Raw genomic sequence first — 13,491 nt, 5'->3', positions numbered from 1 at the left:
CTACATTACCGACTGTAGGTTCGTGACAAGTATCATCTGTGGATATGGGCGACCTGTTTTTACCGACAGTAGGTGTTGCCGGCGGTAGATATGTATGTCATTTTGAGGTTATGGGTGAGGTTTTTATCGAGGTTATAGGTGGCGCTGGTGGGGAATTCTGCCGCCATCTTACTATCCGCCATTTTGAATCCGCCATTTGGTGGCTGCTATCCGCCATTTTGAATTTGAGTTCAACATTTTGAGGTTAAAAAGCATCCTCAACTATTAACCTGCCTTCGGCTCAGCCATAACAGATCAATAGTTCAGGATTACGCATTTGTAGTATGGTGTATCCATGTTCTATATATTTAAAATGAAGTTATGTCAACTACTTGCGAGAAGGATTTCACGCAACGCCATCTGGTGACAGCGTGCATTACTTCTAACCGCGCAGTAGATGACTCATTCTGTTCTAGAATTTTCTAACTGCGTAGTAGATGACGTCATCAGACAGGCTTGAACCTGTTCAAGGTCATATAACTGCGCAGTAGATGACTCGTTCTGTTCTAGAATTTTTGAGTCTGCTATCTGATTTCCGCCATCTGGTGGCTGCTATCTGAGTCTGAAATCCCCCATTTTGAGTCTGCTCTCTGAAATCTGCTATCTGAAATTTACCATCTGGTGGTTGCTATCGGACTCCGCCATTTTGAGTCTGATTTCCGCCATTTCAAATTTTGATTCTGATTTCCTGCATTTTTGTTAAAAAATGCACCTGTGATCTCAGCATCAATAATAGTTGCTTAGATCACAGCTGCATTTCATTGTTTATATTCTGAAAAGATTAATATATTCAAACTGTACGTATGAGGAGTACATGCGAGAAGATACGCCATCTGTCGAGATTTCTGTCTACTTCTAAACAGGTCTGAACCTGTTCAAGGTCACGGTAACTGCGTAGTTCTCTTTGCTTTATTCCTAACTGCGTAGTAGATGACGTCATCATACAGGTCTGAGCCTGTTCAAGGTTGCGTAACTGCACAGTTTTCTTTGTTCTATTTCTAACTGCGTAGCAGATGACGTCATCAAACCGTTTTTGAGGTAAAGGAGTGGGGGGTAACTGCGTAGTATCCTCTGGCTATAAAAGCAGCGCGCTCAAGTCGTACTTCACAAAAACGAAGTACACGTCTCCAGTAAAGTACGAGCTGGTGGTGACTACAAGTTGAAGTACAAGTTCTTGGTGATATACATCTTCTACCTATCAGTATTACTAATCGTAAGTATTCATTTACTGTCTAATCAAAATATGAATTAAATGAAGAATCATTTAATCAACCATTACAATTAATTAAAAAATTTTTACAGCAATCAATCATGGATGTAACCAAGATAAATGAGGTTAATTGTCTTACTGGGATTCTTCCTGTTAAGAAAATGAACGAGTTGGAGTTTAATCGAGAATATAAGATTAACGGTATCAAAGCTATTACAACTGAGTATGGAACTAGGATTGTTACTAATATAAACGATGAATTTAACATTTATCTACCATCAAGAACTACTCAACATCTAAAAGATGATAACTTCATGAAGAGTTTGAATGAATTAATAGATTCAAACTATCTGTTTCTGCGTTATCATGGTGGAAAATATAATAAATTTGAATTTATTAATTCTAGTCTTGATGTAAAAATGACCAGTGGAATTATTTAATCAATAAAATATTGGATTTCAATATAAATAATTAATTGTTTTTATTTATAATTCCTCACATTTTTAATTTAAGATTAATATTTATAATTCAAATTCAATAAGTTATACTTAATCATAATTTTTTAAGTTACTTATCATAATGATAGTTTGAATTTCGCGCTTCTTGTACTAGAGCCATCTACTATCAGTTTATTCTTAGAGCGTGAAAGCTGTCAATTCATAAATATTAAAAAAATTTTCTAGTTATATATACATATATAGAATAATACATGACTTTTAATTTAAATAAAAGATAAATAATTATTATTAGTTTATAATATTTTGTTATTAATATTATTAATATTTATTTAAATTAAAAGTTATGTATTATTTGATAAACTAATATGGGGTTGATGTGCTCTGTATCGTCAAATCCAAAAATCTTCTAGCGATATATTTTGAAAATCAATACTCAGTTTTTATTTTTAAATGGTTATATAAAATAATGCATGACTTTTAATTTAAACAAATATTAATTATAAAATTTTAGAAAACAAAAACTGATTATTGATTATCATAATTAAAAAATCAAAAACCATTACGCCATCTGTTGATAAGTATTAATATCAGTAGTAGTGTTGGAAAATTATTTGAATTTAATAACTAACAATAATTAATTCTATTCTGAATTAAATGTGTTAGGATGAAATAATAATAACAATTGTAATTCATTTATTTTAGATTTATTGAGTGCTTACAAACCAATCTTTTAAATTTTTACATTTTCCAAGGCACATAAATCAGATAAACGATCATGATAATTACAAAAATGATTGTTACAAATTTTCATACTTTTTAGAGAGGGACATTTGAAATTATCGAGATCGATTACAATTTTATTATTACAATCAATTAAATTTTGAACCCATAACTTTTTCTCGATACCTTTGACATAAATAATTTTTTTATTACAAGTTAAATAATTGAGAACTTCTTTGAGCTTGTAATATGAAGTTGTTCCAGCATTCCAACCGATTCCATGATAATTTCGGATCAGCCAGGTATTCAGACGTTGATAGTTGACTGGTAACACCTTTCAGTGATATGGCGGTTGAAATAGTGTGTATGACAACTCTTCAATATTAACAATATCATGTTGAATTGTTATTGAGGCCAACTCCTTACCAATGAAGCGATTATCAGCTCCTCTGAATCCTTGAACGTCTAGAATGATCTCCATTTTTACTGCTCTTGACAACGAAGAGTGACTGAATGATGACTCTTACAATCAATTCAACCTTTTTATAACCCGATCTCTGGATTTTACCCCCACCACTCGATAATCTTATTGGTTAATTAATAATTTGATTGGTTATTCAAACTACGTCGTAGAGTTTTAAACTGCGTAGTAGATGATGTCATCAGACAGGTTTGAACCGGTTCAAGGTCTCGTAGCTGTGCAGTTTTTCTTTGTTCTATTTCTGTTGGGTAGTAGATGACGTCATCTCATTTTTACAGGTTATGTTTATGCTTTCCCGCCATTTAACTCATTTTACAGGTTATGTTTATGCTTTCCCACCATTTAACTTATGATTTCAGGTTATGTTAAACTTCTTGTGCGTCATCTATCATAACTGCGCAGTTTCTATTTTTAGATTATGAGTCATACTATTCTAGAATTTTTCCAACTGCGCAGTAGATGACGTCATTACCTTGCTATAAAAGCAGCGCGCCGCGAGCATATACTTCATCGAAGTGAAGTACGAGTGAAGTACCATAGTGTTGTGTGTTAGAAAATATCAAGCTTTTGAAATCTGCTGTTCTGAAACTGTTTTCTGAAGCCTGCTACCAGCTGTTGAAATCTGCTACCTCGTACTGGAATCTGCTACTTGAAATCTGCTGAAGAAATCTCAATCATGGCACCGTACCGTAAACATCCTGTTACCGATACAATGCATGAAATTGAGAGATCAACAACTTTCAAGCGTGTCAAAGTTGAAGATAAAACTCCAAGCCCGTTGATGTTCAAGAGGATGTGTGAACTTGAGGTGGGAAAAACTTACAAGCTAACTGGGATTAGAACGGTTATGACAGATCATGGACTCAACGTTGAAATCGATCTGGAAAACCACTTTTCAACGTTCTTCCCTGCTACCACCAACCAGAAATATCTCAACAATCCTGATATGATATTTAAAATGAAATTTATAATCTTATGCAATACTTTAAATCGACACTACATTGGGGCCAATTGTAATAAATTCAAGGTTATTAATCACTCTGGGAAATCAATTACAGAAATTGTGAGAGAATTGTGTTTTGATATGTGCACTTAACTTTTATTCTAAATAATTGTTTTATACTTAACTTTTATACTAAATAATTTTTTATACTTATTCTAGTAAGGTTTGTAATTACAAAACATTAAATTACAAAAACATTGTTATTTATTTACTATTTTTAATTACATTAAGTTTATTGATTAGTATAGGATCAATAATGTTATTGATTTGTTGTATTCGTCGACGAAATCGTTCTCCGTCTCTTGCTGCTTGTTCCCATGGTCCTTTCCTCGCTTGTCTGGATGCAAAGTCCCATACATACATGTAATGTATGGTGGGTTTCGGATCAAACTGTACCATTAAGTAAGTTTTCTTACAGTGCTGCTGATGGGATTGTACTCAATTATTCGGTCGTGAATTATCAAGGAGTAAGCAGCAGTTTGATTTGGAAACTGTGCTGACGATTCAAACTCCAGACGTATATCCACAGGTCCAGACTTGATTGACTCGTTCTGCTTGGAACAGTCAATTATATACAGAGGTGCTGTACTTAGAAATTTTTTCTTAGCCAATAGCGGTTCAGCTTCTTTTCCATAGTAAGCACTTTGAAAATTTGTGTACATATCATACATCAAGGCATACTGATTATGCACAATGTTGAGGTTCAAATTTCCATATGGATAACTCTGAGAGTTCAAGAATAGCTTAATGTCTCTTATGCTGCAGTGATCAAACTCGCTTGCGTTTTGATTCGATTGATTCTTTCTTGCTGTTTGGAATCCAAGGATAACAAAACGAGGTTTCTCAAGCTGATTTGTTGTTTTGATTACCCAAATATGCTTGTTGGTAGCTGGTAGCAGTGGATACTCATACAATTCCCAAGTCCGGAAACTGATTGGGATAGCTGGATCGGAGGTTACGTAATTCAGCACCATAATTTTTGCTTGTCAGACATTGTTATGTATGGTACAATCCACTCAATTTTTGAATCGAAATTGAAACATTTTCATTCTCAACGGTAACAACATAAGCATTTTGATCAGTATTTGATCTGATCAGTATCAATTCATGCTTGGCATTCACGATAATTCGTTGATAATCTTCAGCAAATCCAAGTATGAAACTCAGCGGTACTGAGACATCAAAGTAACCGCTATTATCAGTCAGCTTGTTGTCATCTTCATTAACAATCCAACCAGCATTTTCCAGAATATTTTGTTGTCCCGGACTCAGAGAAGCGTATCCTTTCATAACACTGGTGATACCAACATTCTTACATCTATCGATTTCTACACCATTGAGTTCATAACGTATCTCTTCAAACATATGACAAACAGCCATGTTGACCATCTTCGTAGTAGCACTTACAGCAGTACCATCAGCTTTCCTCATTCTTCCATAAAAATGTAATGTGCTCTTGCTTGGGAGCAAGCACAGATCTTGATGTTGAACAGCAATCGTGATTTCATCACTGTTGTTGAATGTTGATGATGCATATGGTAAGTGTGAATGAGCTTCACAGTGTGCAATAGACTCATCGAAAATAATTGATTTTTTTATATCTAAGATTTCCGCCATGGTATCACACAAGCTAGACAACAAAAATTTATTTTTATCTTGTGAATTTTCCACGTAATTTTAGTCCTAGACTTTTTAGGAACTCTGCGTTTTGACGTGTCAACACTTTCAGAGCTCGATGATGACTGATAATCTTTGGACATCCTGCAATCCTTTTATACCCGTTACCAGTCTTTGTCTCATATACGATACCCATTACAGGCTTTTTATATGCAGTCTTCCCTGTCGAAAATGTCCATTAAAAACTTATAAAATACTATAGGAATCGTATCGGTTTTCATCTGGCCTATCTGGAGCAAAAATTTTCCAGATACAACAGAGTTTGCAATCAATCAAAACGTAAAAGGAAATCCACATACAACTTATTTTTGAATGAGAATGAATGAAATTTTAATGCGTTTGGTAAACACATGAATTTAATATGGAATTGACTTATGAGATTGTAATGTTCGTTATAGGTAGCCTCATCAAGCTTAAGAGCTTATCCGTCATTCCTGTTAAGGAATAAATGGATTCCTATTAGGATATTCAACATTAGGTAATTTATCGTTCCTCATCGGTAATAACCATGAATAAGAATGTAGAAATCAACAAGTAATTCCTTATAAGCAATAACTCGGAAATGTATAAGGATTAACCGATAACAGATAATTTTGTTCATGAGATTCTAAAAGGATTACCGACTAGCACATGCTATGGGATGTAAAAAAATTAGTTAGGACTTCCTGCGACAAAAACACAATTCATACTTTTAAAATCCAATCTCATTGTGAGTTTTTATGGAAATTTATCTGTCGATCCAGTTATAAATTCAATTATCATACTTATAAGAAAATATAGGTTGTTATATGAAATGGCCATGTCACTTTGTAATAAAATATAACTGGAATTTCTTACGTGAAGAAATATGTACTTTAAGCGGATGACCAAAGATTAGGGATTTATGGTTATATATGAGACTTATCTAATGAACATGAAGAAGTTATTCTATGTGGAACTCCTGCTTCACTGTTATAATCCAGTAAATTCCAGTCAGAAAATTGTCGACTTGTAATTGCGTTTGAAAAATTATTATCTTAGAATAACTATAATCATATTGCTTATGGGTTCTGAAATTTATTGATGCGATCTTTATCGAAAATGAAATTGATCTCTAATATTTTTATTTGCTATGAAGAATTCAGAAGATCAGTTTCAAGTCCTATCAATATTTTAATAAAATATAAATTTTCGTTTAATTAATAAAAACTTATAATCCCAATTTGAATTGGAGAACATGAATAATTTTTTTCATTTATCAACAATATTTATTTAATTAAAAAAGTGCAAAATATTGGACCAAAAGGATTCTTTATGAAGTTGCTGCTTGACTAGTAAAATCCAGTAAGCGCCATTGAAAAAAATTGCCGAGAACAATTTGCGTATTTTTTGGAAAACGTTAATTTTTTTATGATTTATCACACCGTTCGTACATTCTGAAATTCACTGATGCAATTTTTATTAGAAACCGAAATTGTTTCTGTAATATTATTCGGATAAACTTTTACATAAGTCAATTAAAATTGTGTCAAAATTTGAAAATGGTTTCATTTATTTTCTAATTGACAAGGCTTATTTGAATTATGGATTTTAATGATTTCTTTTTACATTTTTAGATACTATTAATAACTAACGTAAAAATATTTTACAACATCGGATTGAACGGTATTCTCTGTGTATCTCCTGTGTTACCATTAGAATTTCATAACCTTATCCAAGAGAGAACTAACTTTCATCAGCGTTCAGAAAATCCCAAGCTTTTAATTATCAATTTGATTGTTTTTGCATTTTGAAAGTTATCATTGAAATTTTATGAATTATATTAATCAGTATTATTCATTTATAAGAAGAGATTTAAAATATATTTATTTGCAAAGCAAATAAAAGTTATAAAAAAAAATAAACCAAAAAACACGCTTTTATAAATAAACCAAACTAAAGGTAGAAAATAAATAATAATTTAAAAAAACTAAAAACACGCTTTTCATAAAAAACCTTTTTATAATAAAATATATTTTTTTCTTATTTACACTATTATTATTATTATAATGTTCATCAAAATTTTTAATAAAATTTTTAATTTAAATTTATTACAATTTATTTTCTATTTTTTAGCTCAGTTTTTATAAAATGCGTGATTTTAGGTTTTTTAAATTATTATTTATTTTGCACTGTAGCTTTGTCATATATAACTTCTTTGATTAATTTCTTCAAGTATTAATAATAGCGGTTAACAAAAAAGTGTTAGATGAGGGATTCTATGAGGGGTTCCAGCTAAACTATTAGAATCCAATAAGCATCACTAAAACAATTGGTCGCTACGGGTTGGGTAAGAGGGGAAGGGGGAACAAAGAACCTGGAAGTTGCCCGCTAAAATTTAGTCAGTCGTTCACCGGCCGTTACAAGTACAAGTGACTATTGTTGAGCTATTGTTGTAGTGAATGTGCCTTTATTCTTACAAGTGTCGTCTAGTCCGTTTATTGGAAAACTTGTATTAATTTAGTAAAGAGTGAATTACCATAAAATGTAAGTACAATTTTTGTCAATCTTTAAATTTATCATTTATCATCTACAAACATCATGTGCATTTTGAAATTCCCGAATGTTTAATGATTAATTATACTGACTTTGCATTATAATTAATTAATTACTAAATATTCGGAAATTTCAGAATGCACAAGAAGTGTGTAAATCTTTTCAATGGGATCCAATGTATTGTAATGGTAGAACAGGAACTTCACATAGAAATCTGCTCAATCCTATGTCTTGCAATTGTTTTATTGAGCATGCAGTCGATGAAACGTAATGATTGAAAATTAAGCGTATAATTTAAAAAATAAATGTGTTTTTACTAGCTCAAAAAAAAAAAAAATAAAAAAAAAAAAAAACAATAAAATTTTATTAATGAAAATTAATTTAGCAGACATTTAATAATTTTAAGAATTTAGATAACAAATAAATTATTGCAAAGAAAATTGAGAAAAAAATCGACATTTAGAAATTTAAAAAAATGAAACGTAATTTTTTCAAGATAAATTTTTCGAACAAACTTGTTTGTTAAAAAAATGGTAAAGTGACTGCTAAAACTTTAATGTCATATTGTATTCGAAAGTTGAGACGGATTAAAACAACACTACAACAAAAGATTTTTTTTTTAAGATTAAAGGAAATAATGAAATTATCTTTATTTTTCATGAACGTGGATATGAACGTTGCGTATACTCATTTTTAAGTTCGGTGTAAGTGTAATTAACTATTGAAAATATTTGATTATTTAAAAAATAAAAAGAAAAATTCTCAAAGACATTATTTATTACTCTTTTAACAGAGTCTACTAAAATCTAATAGGAAAACAGAAAGTCCATATAGAATCCTGTTCTATGTTAAGACTCAAAATTATTTTTGTAACGAAGCTTACTAGAATCTAATGGTGAAACAGGAGTTCCGTATAGAATCCTTTTCAATGCCATAAAGTAGTCATGAATAAATGACGGCACGATTATTTTAAATCCTCACTAGTAAAAGAGTAAAATCGCCAAAAATATTTTCGTCATAAAATTTACATCAATAAGTACTTATTGCGTGCTCAATAAAACAATTGCAAGACATAGGATTGAGTAGGTTTTTATGTGAAGTTCCTGTTCTACCATTACAATACAGTGGATTCCATTGAAAAGATTTACAAATTTCATGTGCATTTTGAAATTCTCAAATATTTAATGATTAATTAGTGTTTTATTAAACTTCTATCAAACTTATGAGCTCAGAGAGCTCAGAATGACACGAAAATTTATTTTTGAATTCGAAGAGCTCAAAAGCTTAGAACAGCTAACTCTATGAGCTCGGAGAGCTCGAAATAACATAATTTATATTCTGTGCTCGAAGAGCTCAAAAACGTTATAAGTGCAATTTTAAGCGCTGAGATATGGAATTAGCGGGAAGTTTCAGGGATGACCTTTAAGGTCAATCGTTTTCCAAATTTTTTTTATTGGAAAAATTATTGCAAAAAATGTTTTTGAAAACGTCATGTATAAAAAATTAGTAAGACTATGAGTGCAATTTTCAAAAAAATTTTTTTTTGTTCTTATTTAATAAGCTAAGGAAATCCAAAATTATTGGATATATGCTAATTCTTGTATTATTATGAAGTTTTATTCAAGAGGTGCAATTTCCAATTTAAGATTGCTTTTAAATATTGATTGGAATTTTTTATCATCATTTCAAAATCCGTCCTTAATGTGCTTTATCCTGGCTTCAAAATTCCTTCTAAGTAACAATCTTTTTTATCTTTTGGAAAATTACCATTTCTTATTTTATACCGATTTTATTGTAAGTGCTAAGAATTCCAAAAATTTTATTATTGTATTATTTATAAAAATTTTTTTGGTGTAACCCTAGAACTACAAACTTACTTTTTTTTACATGCAAACTAGGGTAGAAGTATCGTTTGTGGCCACTGTACCTTTTATGGCTATTCATTATTCAAATAAACGATAGAAATGAATTTATATTAATAAACCATTACAAACTTAATTTGTTTTAATATAAATTTTTTAAAACTCAACAAAAATATGGTTATAATATTATATTTTGTTATGAATTAAATCAAATGTTCACTGGCCAAAAACGGTGCTAAGGTGGCCAAAAACAGTACTTCTACCCTATTTGTAAAATTTTGATTTTGTTTAGTACTAGATTCATACAAGGTTTTTAAATTTGCATCAGTGTTCGATAAAAACTTTTATTTGCATTTAATTTCTTGTGATGAATTCTATGTATAATTTAGTTTTGAAAGTAACTTTTGAAACAAGTAAAATTATTCGGTTATTGATTTTAATGAAATTTTATATGGTTTGCGTTTCTCACCGATAAAAACCAAAACAATACGTATACCAATGTTCCAATACAAAAAGATAAATTATATTTTCTATTTTATTCCGTTATATCTAAAAATAATTTCTACAATGAATGCAAGTCATAAACAAAAAAAAATGTTCTTGTATTTATTAAAAACTAATCGAAGAAACTTTTCAATTCATATCAAGTTTCTATAAAAATCGTTTTTTTAACTTCCCGCTAAGAAAATTGAAAATTTTCAAAAGTTGGGAAGTTATTGGTTTCACCCCTTTTTCGAAAATCGAGTTTTCAACGGATGTTAACGTTTTGAGGTCCTAGCATACTTCCCCAAATGTTTCGCGATGATGCCTGTGTGTGTATCTATGCATGTATGTGTGTGCGTGTGCGTGTGTGTGTGTGGCCGTATGTAAACTTCTCGTAACTTTTGAACGTCTTGACAGATTTTATTGAGGTTGGCGTCATTCGAAAGGACTTGATCAAACTTAGATTCTGAATACAATTCGAACTGGTAGATTTTGAGAAATCAAAAAAACTGCAAAAATTTTTTTCAAATGTTGTTTTTTTGAAATAACTTTTAAACGGCTCTACCAATCGATTTTAAAAACTAATCAGCTCCTAACATCAAAAAACCACGTTGATCGCCGCCAGCCCGGTCGAAATCGGTTCTTTCATTCAAAAGTTATTGCAGTTTGAAAATTTAAGGAATAGTATTTCAATAAACTTCTTTCAGATTTTTGAGCTCGAAGAGCTCAAAAACGCAATAAGAGAAATTTTGAGTGCTTAACTCTAGACTGGTGAACAAACGCGACCTAACGACTTTGGTCAAGTGAGGAGGGATTTGCCACAATGCTTTTAGAGTGTACAGTGTTGCCAGTTCATACACGTTTGACAGGAAGAAACTAGAGGTGTTTTCGGCAGTAGCACCGCGGATAAAAAAGTACTTACGACTTTGGTCAAGCGATGAGGAAAGCCCCGCAAATTTTTTTAAGAAATTTTTTTTCAGCAACTTAATATTTTCGAAGGTTTTGGGAAAAATTATTAATATATTCTAATATGTTCAAGGAACAAAGTCAAATTTTTTTGAATAATTTTAATAAATATTGAAGATGTAATAAAAAACAATATAATTAAGCGGCGTCACGCTCATTTGCAGGGATGGCCTATAGGGTCAATCGTTTTTCTAATTTTTTTATTCAGTTTTTACAAATAAATAAGAAATTTCATTTCCTTATGACATTAACGAATCGATTAACCCTAAAGGGAAACTGTATGGACCACGCAATTGATCAATAAAAATAAATGAGTCCCACTTTTTGAAATTCTAATTTTTAATGATATTAACGTAACAACAAAAATTTATTTAATATCTTTAAATTTATATGTAACTATTTTGAAACAGATGAAACTTGAGGTAGTTTTCCGATACCCAATTTTATTTATCGCTTCTTTTTTCACTCGCTAATGTTGTTTTTCTCATAAATTATTGTGTACTCCTCTTAATCGTTATCATTTATATTAACAGTATTATTTTATTAACTATATCTATGAAACGATTTGACTAAAAATTTCCATATCTGTTCAATAATTACAAATGTAGTAATCTATAAAATATTAGTTTATTTATGAAGATCTGATTGTTCAGCATTTACAGCAAAAGAAAAAATATTTACAATTTTCTTCCTGTATACCGCCTGTATGAAAAATGGTAATTAAATTGTAATCACTTCACGTTTGGAGAGATCAACGGATCTTGAATTCTAAGATTTGCTGCATTTAGAAATCCTTAGTAAGAGTACACAAATTCAAAATTTTCTGACACTATTCTTTTTGCACGTTATCTATTCTTGTGTTATATAAAAGTACATTCATACTTAAAGATTATGAGTTAATTATTAAGAGCCACTCTGCAAATATTAATTTAAAAAACAAAGAAAGAGATTACCTTTGTAGAGAATGTGTTGAAGAGTGGCACATTCAAATAAGTGTAAATAAAATATTTTTCCCAAGAAAATAATTTCAATATCTTTACTATCTTTTTCTTGATTTTCACTCGCATATTCGACTACAATAATTGTTGTTAAATTTATTATAATTATATTGTTAATTTTACATTCCTAGATCAGATATAAAGTACATTTACTTTGGTAATTACCAAAGTCTTAAGACTTTACTAAATACTGTATCATTTGTGATTCATATGTACTTTCTCTTCTCAACTAAACAAAATTTTAACATGTTTTTTTGTAGATTGATTTAAATCGCTCATGTTCGCGTACGTAAAATACCTTCCTCCGGATAATAATTGTGCAGTTGTTGCAACGTCACAAATTCGGAAGTTCAAATTAGACAAATTTGACAAGTTTAAACATTATAAGATAATTTCTGGAGACGTAACAAAAAAGCGCTGATTCTTGCTATTAAAGGTAAGTTGTATTTTTATATCATACATTAATAATCATAATATCGATATTATATAATTGAAAGCACTATATTTAATAAAAATAATTACACTACATTACATTATATTTATTAACAATTACATTTTACAAATATTTGAGAAAAAACAAAAATGTAAAATTGTCTTAGGTCAATTTATTCTTTAAAATCGTATGAATACGAGTGATCATAAGTGTTAGATTTATTTCAAATCGATTAGCTTATTTACTCCAATATTTTAGTATACGAAAGTGCTTCACTAACCTTTAAAATTCTAGAATAATTTTTCAATTATCGTATAAAATACAAGCGATCCAGCCCGGTTTCGCACGGGTATTTAGGAAAAATTTCCAAATTATTCATAATAAAATATAGCCTATGTCACCCGGGGATAATGTAGCTTCCCAACGGTAAATAGTATATTACACCCCTTGGGAAGGAAAATAAAAAAAGCCTCAGATCACATGAAATTGTTGGCCGAGGCGAAGCCGAGGTCAACAAACATGTGATCTGAGGTTTTCTTTTACTTCCTAAGGGTTGTATAATATTTTTTTGTCCGACGAAGGCGGAAAGCGGCAACTTTGTTTAGCACAGCGGGAATACATACTCATTTATTGATATAACTGACTCC

The 13,491-nt window shown here is 30.5% G+C and overlaps 1 long non-coding RNA gene across 1 annotated transcript; it reads left to right on the top strand.

Moving 5' to 3' along the window:
• The first annotated feature begins 808 nt into the window (after nucleotides 1-808).
• LOC141528972 (uncharacterized) lies at nucleotides 809-1,720 on the top strand. The gene is made up of 2 exons (XR_012479488.1): nucleotides 809-1,252; nucleotides 1,342-1,720. It is a non-coding gene; the product is annotated as an uncharacterized LOC141528972 (long non-coding RNA).
• Nucleotides 1,721-13,491: the final 11,771 nt, after the last annotated feature.

The sequence above is a fragment of the Cotesia typhae genome, unplaced genomic scaffold (genome assembly GCF_013202065.1).
Source record: "Cotesia typhae breed Kobodo isofemale line unplaced genomic scaffold, CoteBio_Ctyphae contig_44, whole genome shotgun sequence".
Taxonomy (NCBI): domain Eukaryota; kingdom Metazoa; phylum Arthropoda; class Insecta; order Hymenoptera; family Braconidae; genus Cotesia; species Cotesia typhae.
This window is presented reverse-complemented; position numbering and strand designations above follow the sequence as displayed.